This window comes from Dreissena polymorpha, chromosome 1, assembly GCF_020536995.1.
Source record: "Dreissena polymorpha isolate Duluth1 chromosome 1, UMN_Dpol_1.0, whole genome shotgun sequence".
NCBI lineage: Eukaryota > Metazoa > Mollusca > Bivalvia > Myida > Dreissenidae > Dreissena > Dreissena polymorpha.
Window position 1 is genome coordinate 127,741,833 of NC_068355.1, and position 23,705 is coordinate 127,765,537.

Below are 23,705 nucleotides of genomic sequence, written 5' to 3' on the forward strand. Positions count from 1 at the left end.
AAAAGATAGCTATTGCAAGTTCAAAAACAAAACTGAAATACATAAGCGCCGAAATGACTAATTGATCTCAAAACAATGTCACAAACGTATACAATACCGGATCTCAACCGTTTGAAAGCTCGTGGGCAATCAGAAGGGGAGATTATTCCAACGATGTTTTTTATTGTTTCTTCATTCGGTACCCCTCGCACGTTATTTGATTACGATTCCTCCATAGATGGTCATATTACAATGATTCATAACGTTTATTTATAGATGTTTGTGTTGTGACATATATGGTTATGATTACCATATAAGGCAAAGACGGCTAGGGACCAGAGTCGCTCTGATAATGCAGGACTGTAAACAGTCTAGACGATTTCGCCTATGGGATACCAAAGGGGTCGAAACTTTAACTTCTGCTCGAGCAGAAAAAAATGCTGCTCGAGCAGCATTGAAATGCTGCTCGACCAGCAAAATGCTGCTCGAGCAGCAAATTTACTTCTCGACCAGCATTTTTTCTGCTCGAGCAGAAAAATCCTGCTCGACCAGCATTTATTTTTAGATTATGGCATTAGCCAATCAGAACTCTTGTTATATTTGCCATTTGATGCGAACTGGTTTGTTTGAAGGTCATAATACACCAAATAGTTTCCCTATATAATTCAATGTAAAAGCGACAACTTTGAGCGAAAATAAATGCAACATTTTGCACATAGAGACCCCCATAACCATACCTTTTCTTAAAGGCCATTCTAAGCGGAATCGATTTATGCAATAAAAAAGATATGTCATGTACAATGCAAGAAAGAACTTGACACAAATCAAAATCGACTGTTTTTGCAACTTTTTTTTCGGCCGTTTCTTAGTGGAATGTAACCTTTTCTAGTGCAATGGTTTACTATAGTCTTCAAGTGTATCATATTTCAGGGATTCAGTAGTGAACACCTATTCATGCCCTACCATTATCTCCGCAAGATAACACCTGAATAATGGTAAAAAGTGTAAAACATGCCTTCCTGTCAACTATGATATTTTTTTAGAGAGTACAGCCCTACATGAAGCGATCATTTAGTGTATTGTAACCTTGGAAAAAATGGCTGCCGCCATGATGGTGCCTTTTCACATCTTCTGCAAGTTTATGTGACGACCTGTTTAAAGTTTAACATTGACACGCGGTAAGTGCTTTATATTTTGGCTGCAAACTAGTCGATCAAAAAATTGTTGCCATTCGCTTAATAAGAAAATCGATCATAAATGTATAACGGCTGTTAAAACTTATGCGAAAATCACGACGATGACTGATAAGAATTGCTCAATGGGTGCGCACGTGTAGGTTCTCTGTTTCTATCGATTTACTTTCTTAATGATTCTTAATAATTGCTTCCGACAAAGGTGCCGATTGCCTGTGATTGTGCCTTTTTGGTTAACATTGTTTGCGTTTCTCGTTCTCCTCATACATGTATATCTCCTGTCCTAACTTTTACAATTATCCAAAATATCATGTCTGTTAACCAGTTCTCAGTGCCCCAGATAAGCTGCGTATCTGCGTCTTTCACCCTATTAAAATGTTTAAAAATGCAAAGAAATACAATATCATGAGTATTGAAAACGCAACCAATTTGATTTTTACGCAAATTCGTAAAATTAACAATACGAAACTTCGATTAAAATGCTTTGCTCATTTTAGGTATTTTCTCTTTGGAACTATTATCGTAACGCGGTGACGCTTACATTCAGCAAGCTCAGCAAATGGTCATAGTTATTCAAACGCTATGAGTTTTCAATCTGACCTAATTCGTCGCTCATTGTGCATGTATTTGTAAAGCGTCTGTACTTTCAGTTTCTATTACGATGCGAAATAAAAATAGCTAAGAGAGGTCGAAAGACGTCCGAGATTATTGCGCCAAAATATCAGCCGATCGCAAACTTTTGCGAATCAAGAAAGCAAGAGCCAATAAGTGATGAATCATTCGTGTTATCGATTTTGTTAGAAACTGTGTATACAGCAGTTGAGTTGACATCCAAAAAACATGATGGAAAGTCTGTGACTTAACAAACCTGTCAAAAGTATAAAAAAAGGCATGTCATTGGTTAGAAATTGTCGACATTTTTTAAAGTTTATATCATGGACAGTTTCAAGGATTAAAGATATTACGAAACATCAGTTTATTAAAATTTATGATGATAGTTTACAGTTCTATTGAATCAATACAAGTGTGCAGCGTCAACGGAAGTAAAGCAGCAATTATTTTAAGGTATGCATTTTTATTACTCATTTCACTCTATATGAAGAATGGAATCACCCTATTTTTCCAAATCAATGGTTGAAAACCCTATTTCCCAAATAATTATCTGGGGCACTGAGTTCTCGAGGACTTTTCTCAATTTCAATGTAAATTATTTTTCACCGAGGCCAATTAGCTTGTTCAAAGCTAACAACAGGTAAAATGTGAGTTGTGTCTGAATTACAAGTTGTTTAATTTTTCATAATTGAAATGTTTACAATTTACTATTTATTGAATAACTTGGCAGTGCATAATTAAGTTCTGGGATGTTATTTTCAGCTCTGAACTGCGTAAAAAATTGCATAATAATTACATTGGTGGCACTATAATGAGTTACCTTTCATCTGTCCTTCCATTTAAATGTCCCTAAAGCAGACTTCCCAAATTTTGCAGAAAGAGTTTAGGCATTGTATTTCACACTCATTTTAACCATGGCATGCTATTGTAAAACATGTCTTGACGGAAATAATTTCGATAAAAAATATTTGCAGGAAATAATTTTTCCATTGCGAATCGTTTGTATCTTTTTATCTTTATTCTGAAATGCCCCTCTTAAGAATAATGTCATGTATAGCTGGTTTAGAATTAAGGATGATGATATGTCCTAACAGCATTTTGTCATGTCATTTACTGTACTTCTTAACCTACATGTATTTGAATATTCAGTTCCCATATAACTACGCCCATATGTTGTGGACATTTTCATAGAAGAATACAAACAGGAATATGTATTGGAGTTTGCTGTTTAAATTGACAGTCAATCGGAGGGTAACAGGTTTGTTTTTAACCAGAAGTGAGGAACTAAACGCAATTTGCAGGGAAAAAAAATATCTCTTTATACCACTTAAGTATATTTGCATCACAGGAGCTCTGGTGTCGTGAGGTTGAGGAAACTAGTGTTGAATCTAAAACATTAAGCATCATGGACTCAAAAGTGAGAAGCCAAGTCAGACACTGCAAAATGTAAAATAATCTGTCAGATGTTTGGTCTGACAGGGTACGAAATTCTGTCAGACTGCAGGATAATTTCTGGATTCCACTATTAGCATACCTGATAATAGCATATTTCTGTTATCAGCATATAGAATGTCAAAGCACAGATTAATTCTTAAATTTTAATGTATTTTTCTTCTATTAATAGCATAATTTTTAACCCCAATATTCAGAATTCACTTAAAGTCTTAATAGCATAGAACATTCTCAGAATGCCAAGAAAATATGCTTTAAATCTGCAAAAATATGCTCAAATGCAAATGCAAATACCTTAGAATACAATTCCATTTGATAAATAATTATCTTAAACATCAATCATATACAATGTTGAATTTAAATTTCACTTTAACGATCAATTATTAACAGATTTGACTTATTGTATGCCCCCAGTTGCTATATTTATGCTAAAATGTGTGTTCCTGTTAATAGCATATTCCTGTTATTAGCATAATTTTTGCTGACATGGTATGCTAAGAACAGGAATCCACTGTAGCAACATATTAATCAGGAATTATGGTTTGAATCTGTGAACTATTTTTTTTAATGGTGAAAGAAAATCTCCATGGCGCGTTTTCAAAAATTCCGAATCAAGCTTGGTAAAAGAACACACAGAATAGCAAATTTGTTACAGCGCCAACTTCCGGGTAAAAATGATTGATTTTTTTTATATTCCGTAAAGACAAATGCCGCATCTTATCCAATGGGTGATTTAAAAAATAATGAAGCCTAAATAAAACATGCATTTATTTTCTTACCATTAAGCATGTTTGAGTTCTTTTTCTATCTTACAGAAGTGTTTCCATGTGATTAACTTAAATGTGAAAATTCTTCTCAATAACTTGCTTCATTAACAAAATAAATTGAAAAATATCCTTAAAAGTGTACTGGTTTTGCGTGACATTTTATGTAAAAGGCGATTTTCAATTCTATACTTCAATAAAACTTTCAGAAATATTAGGTATTGCCATCATTTAATGAATATAAAAATGCATATGCTTTAAGAAAAATAAAACATTTTAAACAATGCTTCTTACTTAGGTTGATATCTGTTGTAGCATGTGTTCAAAGCAATGATGTTCTTGTCAATTTTGTGCCACAATTTTCAACTCTCTTCATGTATATTAGGTGGCATCATAAAGTGCTTCAATATTTATAGGCAAAAAGTGTCCTTTTAACCTGTCACATGTTTTTTCTACACATTTGTACAGGTATTTATACAATTATTTGTTTATGTAAATTTTGAACAGCTGAATACTAAATGTGGTCAGAATTTGTCCCTGTCCCAAGTGTACATTTTGCAAGAAAGTTATTTTAAATTTTTCATTAGATAGAATTTTCAAGGTTTTACATCATTTTCTTCAAACCATTAATGCTTATTACTAGATGTACTGAAAATTTGATGCCAAAACCTTGTGAAATTTTTTTGCAAGACAAATATAGCATTGTCCCAAGTGTACGAAATTTTTATCATGTTTGATGGACAGGTGATAGCTTGTAAAAAATAAACAAAGGCACTAATTTTCTGGAAAGAAGTACACAGAAGGGTGTATTCTCCAAGAGAAAAAGGTGGTTTCTTCACTCTGGGGGTGAACTACTCTTATTATATGGGTATGTCTCCATATTTTGTCTTCAGAAGAAAAATATAAGCATATAAATGATAATGTGTGGGAAGTATATTTGATTTTACCATAACATTATTTAAAAAATACATTTCGTCTTCTCAAATTAATGTCAATTTTAATCAAAATGTTTCTCCAATAATCCTCAATGTTAGCCTGAAGTTGGTTATTAAATGTTGTACATGTACACTTGGGACACAAAATGAATGTTTTTCTTATAAACCTCCAGAAAGTGAAAACAAACTTACATTATAGCAGAATTAATGATTAAATTTCGATTTAATTAAGCATTCAAAAGCAACTGAAAAAAAAGCCAAAATAAAAGTTGAACATGGTCAAATGTCAAATATGATGGATGACAAAGTCTTTCAGACACTTATAATTAAACCACGCAGACTGTCACCCTTGTGGTACAATTCCTACACATCTACACTAAAAACCATGTTAAAACCTTCGATAAACAACGGTACAGCACTTATTATTATTTCATTCATTTTTAATGACACATTACCAAAATATGTAGAGGATATATTGTATTACAGAGGAAGGTCAAGTAAGAGGACATCGTGTTTAATGTATAAAGTATAAAAAGAACAAGGTCTAATTTATAAAGAACAAGGTCCAATATATAGAGAATATAATGTTTAATATATAGAGGGCAAGGTCTAAATAAAGAACAGTGAATTATATGTGTCTTTTTCTGAGAAAACTGGGCTTAATTCATGTGCGTAAAGTGTCGTCCCAGATTAGCCTGTGCAGTCCGCACAGGCTAATCAGGGACGAGACTTTCCGCTTTTATGGTTTTTTTAGTTTGAAGGAAGTCCCTTCTTACCGAAAATCAAGTTTATTGATAAAATATTGATAACATGTTTTAATGAGATTTTATTAAGTGCAAAAGACATGTACATTTATGAAAAAAAAATCAAAACATTTGGTTAACATCTTTTGTTGTGAAAAAGTGATTACATCTGACAGAACGGCCCTACTCATTTATAAAACATGAACCCTTTCCCTATGCAATACAAACAAAACTGTTGCCATAACTTAACATCTAAAATTTATGAAATTTTTTCATTTAGGCTTCATTATCCCCACGCTTTTCGGAAAAAAAGTGGGGATATTGTGGTTATCTCCGTCCATCCGTCCGTCTGTCCGTCCGTCCTGGCCACTTTCTCCTCCTACACTATAAGCACTAGAACCTTGAAACTTACACACATGGTAGCTATGAGCATATGTGCGACCCTGCACTGCTAGTATTTGGAATTTTGATCTGACCCCTGGGTCAAAAGTTATGTGGGTTGAGGTGGGGCCGGGTCAGAAATTTTTACTCATTTTTATGCCCCCGGATCGAAAGATCGGGGGTATATTGTTTTTGGCCTGTCTGTCATTGTATGTGTGTGTGTGTGTGTGTGTGTGTCCCAAATCTTTAACCTTGGTCATAACTTTTGCAATATTCAAGATAGCAACTTGATATTTGGCATGCATGTGTATCTCATGGAGCTGCACATTTTGAGTGAACCGGAGACTACACCGAATGTCTTCAAATTGATACTGAACCTCTCTTATGGCAATACGGATAATCTCAACTATGCATGGCCCCATTACCAACCCTGGGGTGCCCCGCCCACATTGGCCACGCCCACATTGGCCACGCCCACATAGACCATGCCCACCCAAAATTGCCTTTTACTATAATTTCTTCATTTCTACACCGATTCACTTCAAATTGATATTGAACCTCTCTTATGACATTATGGTTAATCTCAACTATGCATGGCCCCATTACCAACCCTGGGGCACCCCGCCCACATAGGCCATGCCCACCCAAAATTGCCTTTTACTATAATTTCTTCATTTCTACACCGATTCACAGCTAATTGATACCGAACTTCTCTTATGACAATACACATGTACGTTCAATCTCAACTATGCATAGCCCCATTACCAACCCTGGGGCACCCCTGGGTCAAAATGCGGCGTGGGGATACACGTCGGCCTCTGCCGCGCCATTTCTAGTTTAATATTTATGAAATAACCTATATTTGTGTAAAATTTGGAGAAAAATCAAGAAAAACATTTTAACAATGAAATACATTTAAGTTGTTTGATGATATTTTCATGTATTTCAACGTTTCCAATGTCCAGATAAATACCCTATTTGTACCCATTGAAAACCTTTAAAACTTTAATTTTGCATTGTTATTTTGTGTTGGGATTGAAGAAAAAAGATTGATCTGTATGCAAATGTTTACATTATATCTCACAATCATAACAATTTCCAATTTATCGACAGTGGTGACCGGGTTTTATCATTATTATATGTCTCTGATTATACTCCTTTAATTGACGTTTCGGCATAATGCCTTTATCAAAACATTGGAAATTATATGTTAACTACATTTTTACATCTTTTGACTGCACAATTTAAGGTCACGGGGTCACTTAATGTGTTTTAAACCGAAAGTTTGTCCGGACCATAACTATGTCATTTATGGTCAAAAGATGTAAAAATGTAGTTAACATATAATTTCCAATGTTTTGATAAAGGCATTATGCCGAAACGTCAATTAAAGGAGTATAATCAGAGAGTTATAATTATTTAATATCCCTTCGGATAATTCAACTGAGCATTATTATATGATTATTAGTGCTTGTGATCATATTTCAGATGCCCAGGGGCCTTTATGGTTGGGTTATTGAGGGGTGCTCCCTCCCTACCTTAATTGATTTTTAGCTCCACTGGCCAAAGGCCAGCAGGGCTTATGTCATGGTCCTATGGCTACCAAATTTGGTTTGCAGTAACATCTTATTGTCCTCTACCAAGTTTGTTCAAATTATGCCCTTTGGGTCAAATTTGACCCTGACCCGCGGGTCACAAAATTGAACATTATATACACTTCTTTCTTGCTTATTTTGTGAAAACTTTTAAAATATTCTTGTCCTTAACTCTAGGATCTAGGGCTACCACATTTTGTATGTAGTGAGATATAGTAGTTCTCTGTGTCCAATAATTATGTTGATGAAGGTGTCAGTGGTAATGACTTGATATGTCTGTGAGATATGAATGCCAAAGTCTTCGTTTTACATAACATTAATTTTTATGTAAAAGTGGTGGTTCTTCATAAATTCTACATGTTCTTTGCAAATGATGACCTCTACAAAGTTGTTCCAGGAGTACCATTTTGCCTGACAATCTTTTGTTTTATTGTTAACTTAAACTGTACTTGATTCTAGCATGCCACTTTACTTCTTTGAAGTAATTTGAGCAAATTTCTCGCTGTTTAGTAATGTATACATTGTTTAAGGTACATTATAATTTCACATTTTGTAGGTGGACTTCAATGTGTATGATCTACTTATGCTGCCACAATGTAAAGGCAACAATCACTGGGTTTTGCTGGTTGCAAGTGTTATGTCCAGGACTGTAACCATTTACGACTCGTTGGGTGGTAACAACAAGGCCTTGTTCGATTTGTTCTGGTAAGGCTCAAAGCTGTAATTCATTTTTTGTCTTACCTGCTTGATATAGCAGTCACAGTAGCAGTTTGTGTATGTGCATTTTATGTGTGTCTCTGAGCTTATCCAAACTGTGATTCGATTATTGAATATGCCATTTTTAATATAGCTTACCACATATGTTCTCCATGTAGAGAAGCTGCAGCGCATGCGTTAACAAGAGATCAAAGGTCACATTTAGGGAGCTTTTTTGGCCAGTTCCAGTTATCATTCATCAGGCAATATACCAAACAAGATATTCAAAAAACTTTGTAAATCTTATTTGTTTTCTATATTTGGATCTTTATCTTAAATATTAACTTGTAATGACAACCAACACTTTAAAAATGATAGGCTATATATAAATTTAAGCTTGCTTTCTTAGTTCATTCTTATTTATTATTGTGTCCTATCTCTCACACTTATGTGTTTCAAATAATGTGTTTATAGATTCACATATATATATATATATATATATATATATATATATATATATATATATATATATATATATATATATATATATATATATATATTATATGTATGAAAACTGATTACCAAAACAATTTGGTATAGATAAAGTACCGCTTAAGTATATAGGCACATGATTTTTGTTGATTTTTACCAACAAAATATTTGTTGCAGCCAGTTCATGTGTCAAAGAGCGCAAATTGTGAAAGATGGCTTGGAAAAATTCAGTTCAGAGTTTAAAGCGCCACCTTGCAACAAACAGCGCCATGGAAACAGCTGTTGAGTGTTTGCATTGATGGTAATAAATAAGCTTTATATTTCTATATAGGAGTCACTTTGTCGTACTGTCGGTCGGTCTGTCGGTCTGTCCCAAAATTTCATCTGATCTTCACCAAACTTGGTCACAAGTTGTATCTTGATGATGTTTAGGCTAAGTTTGAATATGGGTCATGCCAGGTCAAAAACTAGGTCACGGGGTCACTTAGTGTGTTTTAAACCGAAAGTTTGTCCGGACCATAACTATGTCATTTATGGTTAGATATTAAAATAACTTGGTACATTTGTTCACCATCATGGAACGGTGTGTTGCGTGAAAAAAGTATGTCGATATCTCCAAGATCAAGGTCACACTTGATCATTTATTGTGAGATTTTAAAATCATTATTTGGCAAATTTGTTCACCATCATGGGACGGTGTGTCGCGCGAAAGAATAACTTCAATATCTCGAAGGTCAAGGTCACACTTTGAGTTCAAAGATTAAAAATGGCCATAAATGAGCTTGTCTGGGCAATAACTATGCCATTCATTGTGAGATTTTAAAATCATTTGGCACATTTGTTCACCATCATTGGACCGTGTGTCGCGCGAAAGAATTACGTCGATAACTCTAAGTTCAAGGTCACACTTTGAGTTCAAAGGTAAAAAAAAGGCCATAAATGAGCTTGTCCAGGCCATAACTATGTTGTTCATTGTGAGATTTTAAAATCATTTGGCACATTTGTTCACCATTATTGGACGGTGTGTCGCGCAAAAGAATTACGTCTATATCTGCAACGTCAAGGTCACACTGTGAGTTCAAAGGTCAAAATTGGCCATAAATGATCTTGTCCGGGCCATAACTATGTCATTTATTGTGAGATTTAAAAAATACATGGTACATTTGTTCACAGTCATTGGACGATGTGTCTTGCGAAAGAATTATGTCGATAACTCCAAGGTCTAGGTCACACTTGAGTTCAAAAGTAAAAAAATGGCCATAAAGTTGGACTGCATGTCATGCTAAAGAATTCAAGAGTTCAAAGGTCGAAATGGCCATAAATGATAATGGCATTATCATTCTTAAAAATCGCCATAAATTTGATTCTCTTGTTTTGTGAAGACAGCATGCAAAATAGTCTGTGTCAATGCGGCACGTGGCGGTATTTGTCACGTCTGTGACAAAGCTCTAGTTTGCTTAGTAAAGATCTGCATTAACTTTTATTCAACAACATAATGGGAGAATGTAGAATATAATCATCGTACCTTTCTGTTGGTGCATTGGTTTTTAGAGCCTTGCATTTTCTTTTAATTTATAAAGGACATGATATTTCATATGTAATATCATAACCTGAGGATCAAACTGTGTTATAGAGTCCCACTTTTGTCAAATAACCCTGAAAAAAGGTTAAACAAGAAGATTACTCATATTTTAATTTATTAATGTGTCATATAATGAAAAAAAGCATTCTCTTTGCTCCATTATATTATTTTGTATGAAAAGTTGTTTTTCAGTGTCTTAATGTGGTTGTATATTTATGCTGCATAAAACATGAATACTTTTCACTGTCAAACTATCGTTCTTGCAATTTTATTTTCAGAAATAGTATTTTTTGTGAACACTTAATCTAGTGAATATATGCTTTTCTTATTGCAAACAAATGTTGTTTTTTTTTTAAGTTAAGTATGAATGACTTTTACTTTATTTCCAGACTGCCAAATGTTTGGTCATGAAAAAGCATCCCACAATGTTGCGACAGGCCCATGATTCAGTTTATCGAGACTAGTCGTGAGACGCAGACTTCTGATTCATGGAGTGCGGCAAACAAATCTGTGCGACTCGATCACTCCACTGTAAAGACCTGCACGGCATTAAAATGGATATTATCAATATGTGTTGTTGCTCGAAAATATGTTTTTGTAGCAGGAAGTGCTTTGGGCTCGATTAATCTGAGAACTCAACAAAATATTAATAAAATCCTTCTGTGCCTTTAAGTTCTGAAAACAGAAGTAGCCAGTTGGTATTACACATCTCCTAAACAAGTACAGCACAATAAAACTTAAGGTTTTATAATCCTAAATTTTTATAACATCTTTATATCCACACAAAAATATTGATGATTGTGGTGCTCAGATTGCAAAACCACCTGTTTGGCAAAAATAATGCAGATGGTTAGATTATGATAAGTGTAAGAAAAAAAGAATAACTCTGGAGATAATAATTGATATGATAATCATTGCTTGACAGAATCACAATTGACCTAGATATTTATTTATGTAGTGGTGTATTTTTCAATGAGTGCCTTAAGATTCCAAAAGCATATTGACTTAAAATAAATAATCCCTATGGCGTAAATGACATCATTTCATGTTCATGAACCGGTTTTTAGCCGGATTTTTTTCGAAAAAATCTCGGCTTATAGATTGATGTTGTCGGGCGGGCGGGGGGGGGGCGGGCGGGCGGGCGGGGTGGCGGCGTGCTCGAAAATGTTAAAGTTCTTATTTCATGGTATAACTTTGGTATGCTTGGACCTAGAGTCTTCAAACTTGACATGAAGGTTGGCCAGGATTAACAGATGACCACTGGTCATTTCAAGGTCATTCATTTGAAGGTCAAGGTCACTGTGACCTTCAATATAAAAAATGTTAAAGTTGTTATAACTTTGGTATGCTTGGACCTAGAGTCTTGAAACTTGACATGAAGGTTGGCCATAACTAGTTAGTAACCACTGGTCATTTCAAGGTCATTCATTTGAAGGTCAAGGTCACTGTGACCTTGAATGTAAAAATGTTAAAGTTCTTATTTCATGGTATAACTTTGGTATGCTTGGACCTAGAGTCTTCAAACTTGACATGAAGGTTGGCCAGGATTAACAGATGACCACTGGTCATTTCAAGGTCATTCATTTGAAGGTGAAGGTCACTGTGACCTTCAATATAAAAATGTTAAAGTTGTTATAACTTTGGTATGCTTGGACCTAGAGTCTTGAAACTTGACATGAAGGTTGGCCAGAACTAGTAAGTAACCACTGGACATTTCAAGGTCATTCATTTGAAGGTCAAGGTCACTGTGACCTTGAATGTAAAAATGTTAAAGTTGTTATAACTTTGGTATGCTTGGACCTAGAGTCTTGAAACTTGACATGAAGGTTGGCCAGAACTAGTAAGTAACCACTGGACATTTCAAGGTCATTCATTTGAAGGTCAAGGTCACTGTGACCTTGAATGTAAAAATGTTAAAGTTCTTATTTCATGTTATAACTTTGGTATGCTTGTACCTAGAGTCTTCAAACTTGAAATAAAGATTGGCCATTACTAGAAGATGACCACTGGTCATTTCAATGTCATTCATTTGAAGGTCAAGGTCACTGTGACCTTAAATGTTAAAATGTTAAAATTGTTATAACTTTGGTATGCTTGGACATAGAGTCTTCAAACTTGACATGAAGGTTTGCAAGCACACTTAGATGACCACTGGTCATTTCAAGGTCATTCATTCTAAGGTCAAGGTCACTGTGACCTTGAATGTAAAAATGTTAAAGTTCTTATAACTTTGGTAGGTAAAAATGTTAAAGTTCTTATTCCATGTTATAACTTTGGTATGCTTGTACCTAGAGTCTTCAAACTTGACATAAAGGTTGGCCAGTACTAGAAGATCACCACTGCTCATTTCAATGTCATTCATTTGAAGGTCAAGGTCACTGTGACCTTCAATGTTAAAATGTTAAAATTGTTATAACTTTGGTATGCTTGGACCTAGAATCTCAAACTTGACGTAAAGGTTTGCAAGCACACTTAGATGACCACTGTCAATTCAAGTTCATATTTGTGACCTTAAATGTTATTGTTGTTCATGTATATGCATGCATTCAAAACATAACACAAGGTTTGCTCATGCCTTGAAAAGTACTTACATTTCATTTTGACCTTTGAACAATATTTCAGTAATTTAAGTATTGCATTGACAAAAACACGAAAGGTACTTTCCTGTCATTTAAATCAAAAATCCGGCTTCAATGCGGTCATCTCCGACCGCGGAACTCTTGTAAAATACTTTGTAGACTTATCTGCTAGGCGGTGAGGACTTTTAGACCACCTGATAAACTTCAACTTTATTTGCCCTAGTTCAGTAACCGACTAATGATATGCTAACATAATACTGATGACTGATGAGTCTGTTGTGTCTTATATTCTCATTGCTAATTAAAATATTAAGTCTACTTCAACGTTTAGACTAATAATAAGCAAATTCGTTAAATTGATATCCCCCGCTGAATAAATTTTGATTATTGATGGGTGCAGAACTAACAGAAAAGTTTATTTGAAGGGTTGTACCCTTATCTCACTTATTTAAAAGTAACAACATAAAAAAACAATTGGCAAAAACTCTTACTATGCCCCCCTTCGAAGAAGAGGGGGTATATTGCTTTGCTCATGTCGGTCTCTCGGTCGGTCTGTCGGTCGGTCTGTTGGTCGGTCGGTCCGTCCACCAGGTGGTTGTCAGACGATAACTCAAGAACGCTTGGGCCTAGGATCATGAAACTTCATAGGTACATTGATCATGATTCGCAGATGACCCCTATTGATTTTGAGGTCACTAGGTCAAAGGTCAAGGTCACGGTGACCCGAAATAGTAAAATGGTTTTTGGATGATAACTCAAGAACGCTTATGCCTAGGATCATGAAACTTGATAGGTAGATTGATCATGACTAGCAGATGACCTCTATTGATTTTCAGGTCACTAGGTCGAAGGTCAAGGTCACGGTGACCCGAAATAGTACAATGGTTTCCGGATGATAATTCAAGAACGCTTATGCCTAGGATCATGAAACTTTATAGGTAGATTGATCATGACTAGCAGATGACCCCTTTTGATTTTCAGGTCACTAGGTCAAAGGTCAAGGTCATGGTGACCCGAAATAGTAAAATGGTTTCCGGATGATAACTCAAGAACGCTTATGCCTAGGATCATGAAACTTGATAGGTACATTGATCATGACTCGCAGATGACCCCTATTGATTTTGAGGTCACTAGATCAAAGGTCAAGGTCACTGTGACCCGAAATAGTAAAATGGTTTCCGGATGATAACTCAATAACGCTTATGCCTAGGATCATGAAACTTCATAGGTACATTGATCATGACTCGCAGATGACCCCTATTGATTTTCAGGTCACTAGGTCAAAGGTCAAGGTCACAGTGACAAAAAAATATTTACAAAATGGCTGTCACTACAACTGAGAGCCCATATGGGGGGCATGCATGTTTTACAAACAGCCCTTGTTTAAGAAAGTGTAGGGTTATAGATTTTGTGCATGACACCTGTCCTCATTGATATCTTAACATCCATTAAATTTCTTCTTTAAATTGTGTATAGTATCTGTGATATAGTCCTGTAAAGTAACATCAGACGTGTACATATGTACTAGGGTTATTTTTCTTGTGCACGGCACTTATTCTCATTGACAATTATACACCCATGAAATTTCATGTTGAAATCTTGTATTTATAGTTTCTGAGATAAAGCCCTGAAAAGTTACATCATACAAAAACAACAAAGGGCAATAACTCTTATTAAAGAAAGTGAAGGGTTGTGGTTTTTATGCATGGTTCTATAAATGAGATAAAGCCCTGAAAAGTTACATCATAAAATAACAATAACAAGAAAGAGCAATAACCGTTATGTAAGAAAGTATACGGTTATGGTTCTCGTGCATTGATAATTATACACCCATGAAGTTTCATGTTATTAAATGTCCTTATTATGCCGATATTAGGAATACATTAATTCCAAAAGTATTACAGATCACGACCTAGTATGTTCAAGTTTATCGAACTACTTAATTGTTCAAACAAAATAGTGTTAAGAAAACTTGCCATTTTTTGTTTAAAATGCTTTAAGTTACGAGAAGATGTGCTATATGTGTAGTATAAATGATATATCTTCCACAAAGACAATAAGCTTAGAATAATGTTATATTTGTAACAATTATTAAATTTCGTATTAACATTATATGATCACTTTGTATTAACCCCATCCATGTGACATTCTCACTAAAACATGTTGTATGTCATTCCTTTTTTAAATTGGTCTTTCCTCAAAAGGATGTATGTTTTGTATATAATTGTCACACATGCTGTTATTGCATATGTATGTTTATGGCGATGAGCTGTATGCTTAAGCTAAAATAAAATATTCTGTTCTGTTCTGTTCATGTTAAAATCTTGTATAGTATCTGAGATATAGCCCTAGTTACATCATACAAAAACAACAAAGCGCAATAACTCTTATTTCAGAAAGCGACGGGTTATGGTTCTTGTGCATGGCACCTCTCCTCAGCTATATTTATACACCCTTAAAGTTTCATGTTGAAAACTTATATTGAGTTTCTGAGATAAAGCACTGAAAAGTTTGTGAGTGACTGCACTGACAGACAGACCAACGGTACGTTTAAGTATATTTAGCGTACCCGGGGTACATTGAAGTATACTTAAGAGTACACGGGGTACTTTAAAGCATTACCCGAGCCGAACCGACAATTACCAATCTAGCTTATTGACATATTAAATAAATGATGATAGTGGTTACTATGATTGTGTGAAATATAATACAATAGTTTTCCTGAATTGAGTGTACATGTGAATTAGCTAAATTAATGATAAAAACACCGATTGGGATTATTCATTTTTGGAACTGAATTTGGTTCATAATCAGTTTTTAACTTTTTAAAGCTGAAATAATATATATATATATATATATATATAATCTGAAAATATTTTCTTAAATCAATGTTATATCTTTGACTTTGTATTAAAAAACTGCAACACTCATGACTGTAAATTAGGCATTACCATATTTTTTTACAACGTAATGCATGTGCATCATCGATATATATAACATTTAAAACGAAAATCGTTTTAAAATTCAAATGTTTGCATGGTGTTAGAACTACTGTTTTGATATCTTTGTTGTGAACAATGTGTTTAGGTTCAACGTGAACAATGTGTTTAGGTTCAACGTCCGAAAAAAGATGTCCGTAAATAACTGCAAGATGTTAAAACGCAAAATTAAGTTGAATTGACACAACAATGCGTTAAATATTATTTTTCACCAATCTGACATTTTTCACGGCGACTGATCGGAGCAATATCACGGGGGTACTGTGAAAATCGTCAGATCTCACGATCTGACAATATTGACGCTACACCGGTCTATTTCGTTTCCGTAGAGATAGCTAATGTCGTCCGTTTGTAAGCTCAAAGTTGATTGGCTGAAGGGTTCAATGGCTTATTCTAAAAATAAATGCTGCTCGAGCATTTTGACCCCTTTGGTGCGCCATATTCGCCTACAGTCAGAAATACTTCGTTTTCTAAAGATCGTGCGGTATCGTGTGTCTACGTGTTTAAACGGCGATCGTGTGGTCTAGCCCACTGTCCGATGCGTTCAGATTGAGAAATACCATTCTACACTGGGAACGAAATATAAATAGACTGCTCTAGAAACAAACCATGCTAAACCGAAACCGCTATCACAAAGCGAATCGTTAGTGCATCGCATAGTGCATAGAAATTTTGCTGCTCGAGCAGCATTTAAATGCTGCTCGACCAGTAAATTGCTGCTCGAGCAGCAATATGCTGCTCGAGCAGCATTTAAATGCTGCTCGAGCAGCATTTTTTTCTGCTCGAGCAGAAGTTAAAGTTTCGACCCCTTTGGTGCGCCATATTCGCCTACAGTCTGAAATACTTCGTTTTCTAAAGATCGTGCGGTATCGTGTGTCTACGTGTTTAAACGGGCTTACAAATACCCAATCGGGAATCCTCGGACAATTCCGCCATAACGGCGATCGTGTGGTCTAGCCCACTGTCCGATGCGTTCAGATTGAGAAAACCATTCTACACTGGGAACGAAATATAAATAGACTGCTCTAGAAACAAACCATGCTAAACCGAAACCGCTATCACAAAGCGAATCGTTAGTGCATCGCTATCGACAACGTGATTAGTACATACTAATGAATCGGTTAAAATATGTATTCGGAAATGTTTCTTAACTGTTCATTTACATTTGGAAGTCAGAGGATATTAAATTAGCAGATACATTTTCCCGATTATTGTACTAAGGAGGTAAGCGCAGTGAATATTATCATGTTATTCTTTTGTTTTTGTCGGCAGCACATACAGTGTAAATACACGTCAATTAATAACTGCACAGTTCATGATATGTATCGAAACGATAACAAAAATATTTCTTTGAAATTACAAGATTTCTGATATTAAGATCAAATTTACTTAAATCTGATTGATACACACTCGTAACACAGAACGTTATCAAATATGCAATTTTTCTTTTTGATTTACAGTCCCACATAAACTATATACATATAACTTGTAATTATTTATTATTATATAGATAAAACTATTTAGATTTTAAAAATGCGTTGTACTTTTGTCCTTTGATATTGTTCCGATGACCTTCGAAATATGAAAATTTTGCATTCGCCAAATGTTACTGCATTCTCCTCACTGCGTAATATAGGCCATCTGCATAACTGACTGAATCAGTGAATGCGGTACATCTATTTATAGCTATGTAAACATGTATCGATTGACACATCAGCTGCGTTTATTTGAAATAATTATGATACTGATCGTCTGGAACATCGTTCAATATTAAATTTTGTATAATCCACAACTATTTAACAAATATAACTCGATGTAGAAGTGAGAACATCAGCTGATAATTGTTCTTTACACGTCATCAGCATAGGTTCAAACCCAATGTCTGTTGGTTGCAAGATGAAAAATTATGAATGCATGTTTTGTTAACAATAATTTGCATTATTTAGTTTACAATAATTTGCATTAATGTACAAATACCGATATGTGCATATTGCAGTGCATAGTTAACAAATAAAAATAACTTACGAAGTAAATTTTTAAAAACATTTTAAATGTATAATTTACCTCCCGTTTATCTGCTCTAGACGGAAGTAAACACAGCCCATTGTGTCTTACTGACCTGTGAAACGCGAAAGGAATTGTGGGTAGCACTTCTTTTACGAGTGAAAAGTGAAAGCGAAAGAAGGTCATTTAATCGTTCTTCTGATAATCGCTATCAGTTTTAATAGAGATTCAAAATCACATTTAAACATAATTAAATAACATTTCTTTTAACAATATTCCGTTTTAAACACCCAATAATAAACGAGTTTTCTTTCATTATTAAAGTGATATATAATGGGCATTTTCACTGTTGAATTGAGCTGAAAAGAATTAACAGGTCAAAATAGTTAGTTAAAATGTGGTTACTGACCAATTATATACAAGTCATCTTGCTACCAGTTGTTTATTAAAAATATATGTTATATTCGATATTTTACATGACTCACCCAGTCCTCTGAGCCGAAATGATCCGTAAAACAAAATTGTGTCTTTATGTCGTATGAACGAATATGCACTAAAACTAAATTTAGGTTCACATATTACATGCATGATCAGTTGTCAAACGAAAGTACGGTTGATATTCAAATACATTATTTTTCTCTTTCCGGGATATTGTTTTAGTATTTTGGAACCTCCGTAATGTTGGACCGGAACCTCCGTAGTGTTTGAAAAGTAAATCTTTTGGATATAGCAGATCACTATGTTGTGCATATTGACTTGTTATCCAAAAGATTTACTTTTCCAACATTACATTGCCGTTTAATTGTCAACTATTGAAAAAGACAGTACCCAAATCTAAAAGTGAACTGGATTCATTACACTTTACATAATTTCCGCAATATAAATACTGATATTTGTTGAGTTTCAGGCAGAAAATCGAACAAACACAATGCGTCAAATAGGCGTATAAAGACTATAGTTGCCGATTGCATTGCTGGATAACAGACTCACATATGATATCAGGTCATGTATACAACTTGTATTGATCTTTACACATTGAGGGATTATAACTAGTACTTGGTGTCTTAGGGGATGATCGAAGGGACGCTACCAGGGTGTTCGAACCCGTGACTTCACGTTCGCTAGGCGGACACTAGGTTGATTGTTTATTATTATTATTATTAATGTATGTGTTTTGTTATAAATTGGTGTATTTATTTGTAAATACCATGATATTTTAAAATATCAAAAGTATTTCATAAATTAACATTTTGCGTATTATTATTATTATCATTATTGTAATTATTATTACTTTATATGATTAGAAATCATAATTTATTATCCTTCTTGTGTATTATTATTATATCACTATTATTTATTGATACTATAGTTTTTTAATTGATATAATTAATTTTTATTATTGTCAAGCTGTTCTTAAATTAAAATAAAATGTATTGATCTCAGTGTAGTCATTTAAGAATTTTATAATATAATAATTCTTCAAAAATAAAGATCTGGGAAACGATTAATGTGCAGTTCAAAAGAAGTCTTTATGCATACATTTTCAGTTGTGTATTTCTCTTAATATGCATGAGTGATATTTACTTGTCCTTGATTATTACTTATATAATGGATTTTTACAGGTGTACTGGATTAGGAACTCATGTTGAGCATCAATTCATCTCCCCAATTATAACGTTTGGGGCTCGTACTCAGGACGAGACCACATTCAGTGAGAAAACTACAGTGTATAAACACCACTGGATTAAGACTATTCTGGTTGACCAAACACTAGTTATCATTGAACCTTGGCGACCCGGTTTCAACTTCTGGTACTGGAAGCATGTGCTTTTAATTGGTGGTCACAATAACGCACATATGGGGTTTCCTCCGGGTACTCCGGCTTACCCCACACCACAAGACCACGCCGACATTGAAAAATCTTTGAGTAACGACATAGCTAACAAATGCAGCTCTAATTCAAACTTCGTCCCAAATTTAGCAGGTAACTTAGGTGGGAGTGCTGAAGCACACTCCGGGCCCACACATATCTGAGTCAATGGCTCAGAAAGGACCTCATTAACTTCGAAACACAAACACAAATCATTAGATACAAGTATTTAACAGACTTCTAGTTTGATACACATGTTGTATAAATAATGAGATAGATGAGCAAAAATTGATAATACAAAGGTTGATATTTCCTATATTTATTGTGACTAATTGATACTGTTTTAAGCTTCTCAATCTTCTCTTTCTTGAAATAAAAAAACCCATATTATTTAAAAGAAACTTCATGTTTTTATTATTTGTTTTACATGTATATTCTTAACCTAATAGATCTATGCTTTAATTTAAGTTGCGACTATTGGAGCCACAAAATACTTACTATCACGTAAGCTGAAATCACTATCACAATAGTATTCCACACTTTTGTGCATTTTATATGTGTAAAATAGTGATGTTACGTGTTCAAAATTATATTTAAGATGAATCAAGGTTATTATAATAAATGTAAATATATAAGGATAGGTAAAAATCATAAACTATGTGATTATTTTAATACTGTATGAAGGGATTTGAAGTATTATTTTGGCCTTTTGCGTCATTGAACTATACACATAATGATAAACTAAAAATAATATGAATTTGAATAAAGACATCGAACTTTGAATGGACATCATTTGGGGTATTTTTTTAAACAAAATTTTATATTTTATGTTCTGAAAGTATTTGTGTAACATTCTCTCGTTTCTTTTAGTACGATCACCCCTTTAATGACGTTTTCATTAAAAGTCATGGCATGTTTTGGCATAATGAGTGCATTTGTAAACTTGTTCATTAACATATTGACATGGTTTTATTTTTTGAGGATTTGAAAAAACCCTTAAATTAAACATCCAGTTTTTATGTTTTTTTTGGGATAAAAGCCAGTGTCTATTTTGCCTATAATTTTTTCTAAATGTATAATGAAATAGGTAAAAAAGAATATAACTAGTCCACATTGTGGAAAAGATTATTCCAAGAATGATGTCATATATCAACTTCACATAGTGTGGTTAATTTAACATTATATTGAACTTTATAGGTACCTTTATTTTGAAGTAATACCAATGCAATATGCATTATTTATACCACAAGCTAACCATATTATACCTATTTCGAAACAAATACAGCTAAACATTTGTATGTCCACAACACTGTTTAAAATGCACGTTAAATGTGAATTTAATGCACATTAAATGTGCATTTAATACAAATGTTTATTGGTCTGTACTTAAACACTTTATAAATGCAATAAAGCGTTCTTCTGGTAATGTGTAAAGGAGAAATACACTTAAACATCTAAGTGATTTCAGTCTATTACTGCTGTAAAAATGAAAGGAAACCTATTCTGTCAAGTTATTTTGTCTGACATTTCATATGTATTTAATGCGCATTATACACGACAAAAAGGAATTGTGTGTGTGATATATACTGATATAAATCTCATTAAAATTAACATTTTGCAAATTTTTTCCTTTACCCATGTATCGTTTCAGTCTTTGTAGTTAGTCACCCGTAATTGAACTATGGCAGTAGCACCATAACTATTAAACGCTAGTTTTATGCAATTTACTTTTTTGCACAGAAATTATGCAGACGATAAATCAGAATAATGATGAATGATTATATACATGTTTTTCATTTTTCACTAAGATAGTCACCAGAATCAGTCTATGATCCCCTTGATTTCTTGGCAGAAGATGCCTCGAATGCAGAACGGGTGTAGAAGTTAAAGTGAGAGTTTGTTATACAGTGAAAGTCATGTACTCAAGTTGACAAAAATAGTTCTGTTTATTGTTCAATTTGTTTTTATTATTAATATTGTTTTGTTATTTCTATTGCTAGTCAGAAAAGACCTAGTCATGTTTATTTATGTTCACACTGTTAGAACCTATGATTAAAAATTAGAAACTTTGCCTAAGTGCTATTTTCTTCACTTTCATCGTTAAGCACTCCATGACTCAAAAATTGAGTTTGGGACTCAATTTTCATAGTTTTCGAATATGCGAGTCCTGGGACTCATTGAAGTTAAATTCTAGAAAAATCAATTTCACTTATTATTCAATGACTTCGAGCAGTGTTGGAAATTACACTATTCCACATTCGAACTGAACCACATATAATTAAAGGTATCTACTCTGTGTAATTAACATTTTTTTGCACTATAATTATCGACCTACCTAAAAAGTTAAACATTTTCTCCGGCATTTGCCAATTTGAATTTCAATGCTAATGGGCGCGGCCATATGGAAGTAGTTCAATAAAAATGGCGACTATTAAACCAGATATAGGCAACATTAAACGCTTGAATCGTTTTAATATTTGTATCGGTCAAGTTAAGGCCAGCATATTTCTTTTTATTTGTTTTACGGGAAATAAAAAAAAATAGAGTCGGGGGGGGGGGGGGATAAATAAAAATAAAAATAAAAGCATGAAAAGTGAGCAGTCTACCAAAAAAAATAAAAATAAAACTGTCTAAACCGATTATATTTTTTTTTTAATTTAAAATTAAGCCAATTTAACCTTATGTATACTTGCATTAACCTTTAAGTGTTTTATATATCTCATTACACTGTTGTAGAAGCTTTTTATAATAATAGTTAACATATTTTTATATATATTTATAGGTAAAAACACCTTTCGCATGTATTATACTATATTGCTTCAATAGAGACTATTAACCACGCCAGGTGTGTAGTGTATTATAGTGATCGTTAACCTTTTGTTGAGTGTATATCAAATGTATGTTTATAACAAATAAAGCATGCATTTGACTTAAATAAAACAGACTTGAAAACTTTTTACATTGTTTAATAGCTTTAAATAACAACCAACTTTGTAACTTGCATCCGTGGGTGGAATATGCACACTAACACATACTCTTTAATATACAACAGACTTGCTTTATATCATGATAATTTGTATCAATCATGAAAAAAATGAGCCACGTAACAGGAAATTGGACCTTAAGGCGATTGCAACCATTTTGGCTCCTTAAAGAGCAGTCTGATCAGGATCCAAAATGTTCAACATAATTTTCATTCAGTCAGTACTTCTAAAGATCTTAAGCGAACACTTTGGATCCTGATCAGACTGCGTTTGAATTGAACTTGATCCAAATTTGTGTAGTGAAAGTTCTAGTACATAAAATGTAAATGTTTCATTTAAGAAACCGACAGTTATAGACTTATAAAAACATGTGCTGCATTTCATTTTATATTCAGAGAGAGTTATAGTGTTTATATATGTAAAGTGAACACAAGGGACATTACTACAATATTTGAAGTGTAACATCTTTATGAGGTTCTCTTTGAAGTTTGTTTAAATCATGCAGAAAATTTGCCCTCCCTAGGGGTTACTGTTTTGCTTATAAATATTAATACTATAATCGTTCTATAAAACCGCAAGGCCCATTGGTTTGTTACGTTGCATGCCAACCATATAGTGGTTCTTTGCTAAGTTTCCTCAAAGCATGTCTCCGTGGTCAAAACTGTTTGCGCTTCAGGGGTCAACTGATTTATATAGATTAATGTATTTGATAATCCCTAACAACACAAAAAGGGTCAGGGGTTCAATATTTGGTGTGTAACATGTTCGTGTTTTCTTCTTCTAGGTGTGATCAAATCATACATTTGGAGTAAAAAATAACCCGTCCTTGTTTCACATGATTAATA

At 33.9% G+C, this 23,705-nt stretch overlaps 1 long non-coding RNA gene across 1 annotated transcript; it reads left to right on the top strand.

Moving 5' to 3' along the window:
- Positions 1-1,068: 1,068 nt before the first annotated feature.
- LOC127867093 (uncharacterized) lies at positions 1,069-11,479 on the top strand. Its single transcript, XR_008043261.1, has 4 exons — positions 1,069-1,157; positions 8,211-8,359; positions 9,020-9,143; positions 10,814-11,479. It is a non-coding gene; the product is annotated as an uncharacterized LOC127867093 (long non-coding RNA).
- Positions 11,480-23,705: the final 12,226 nt, after the last annotated feature.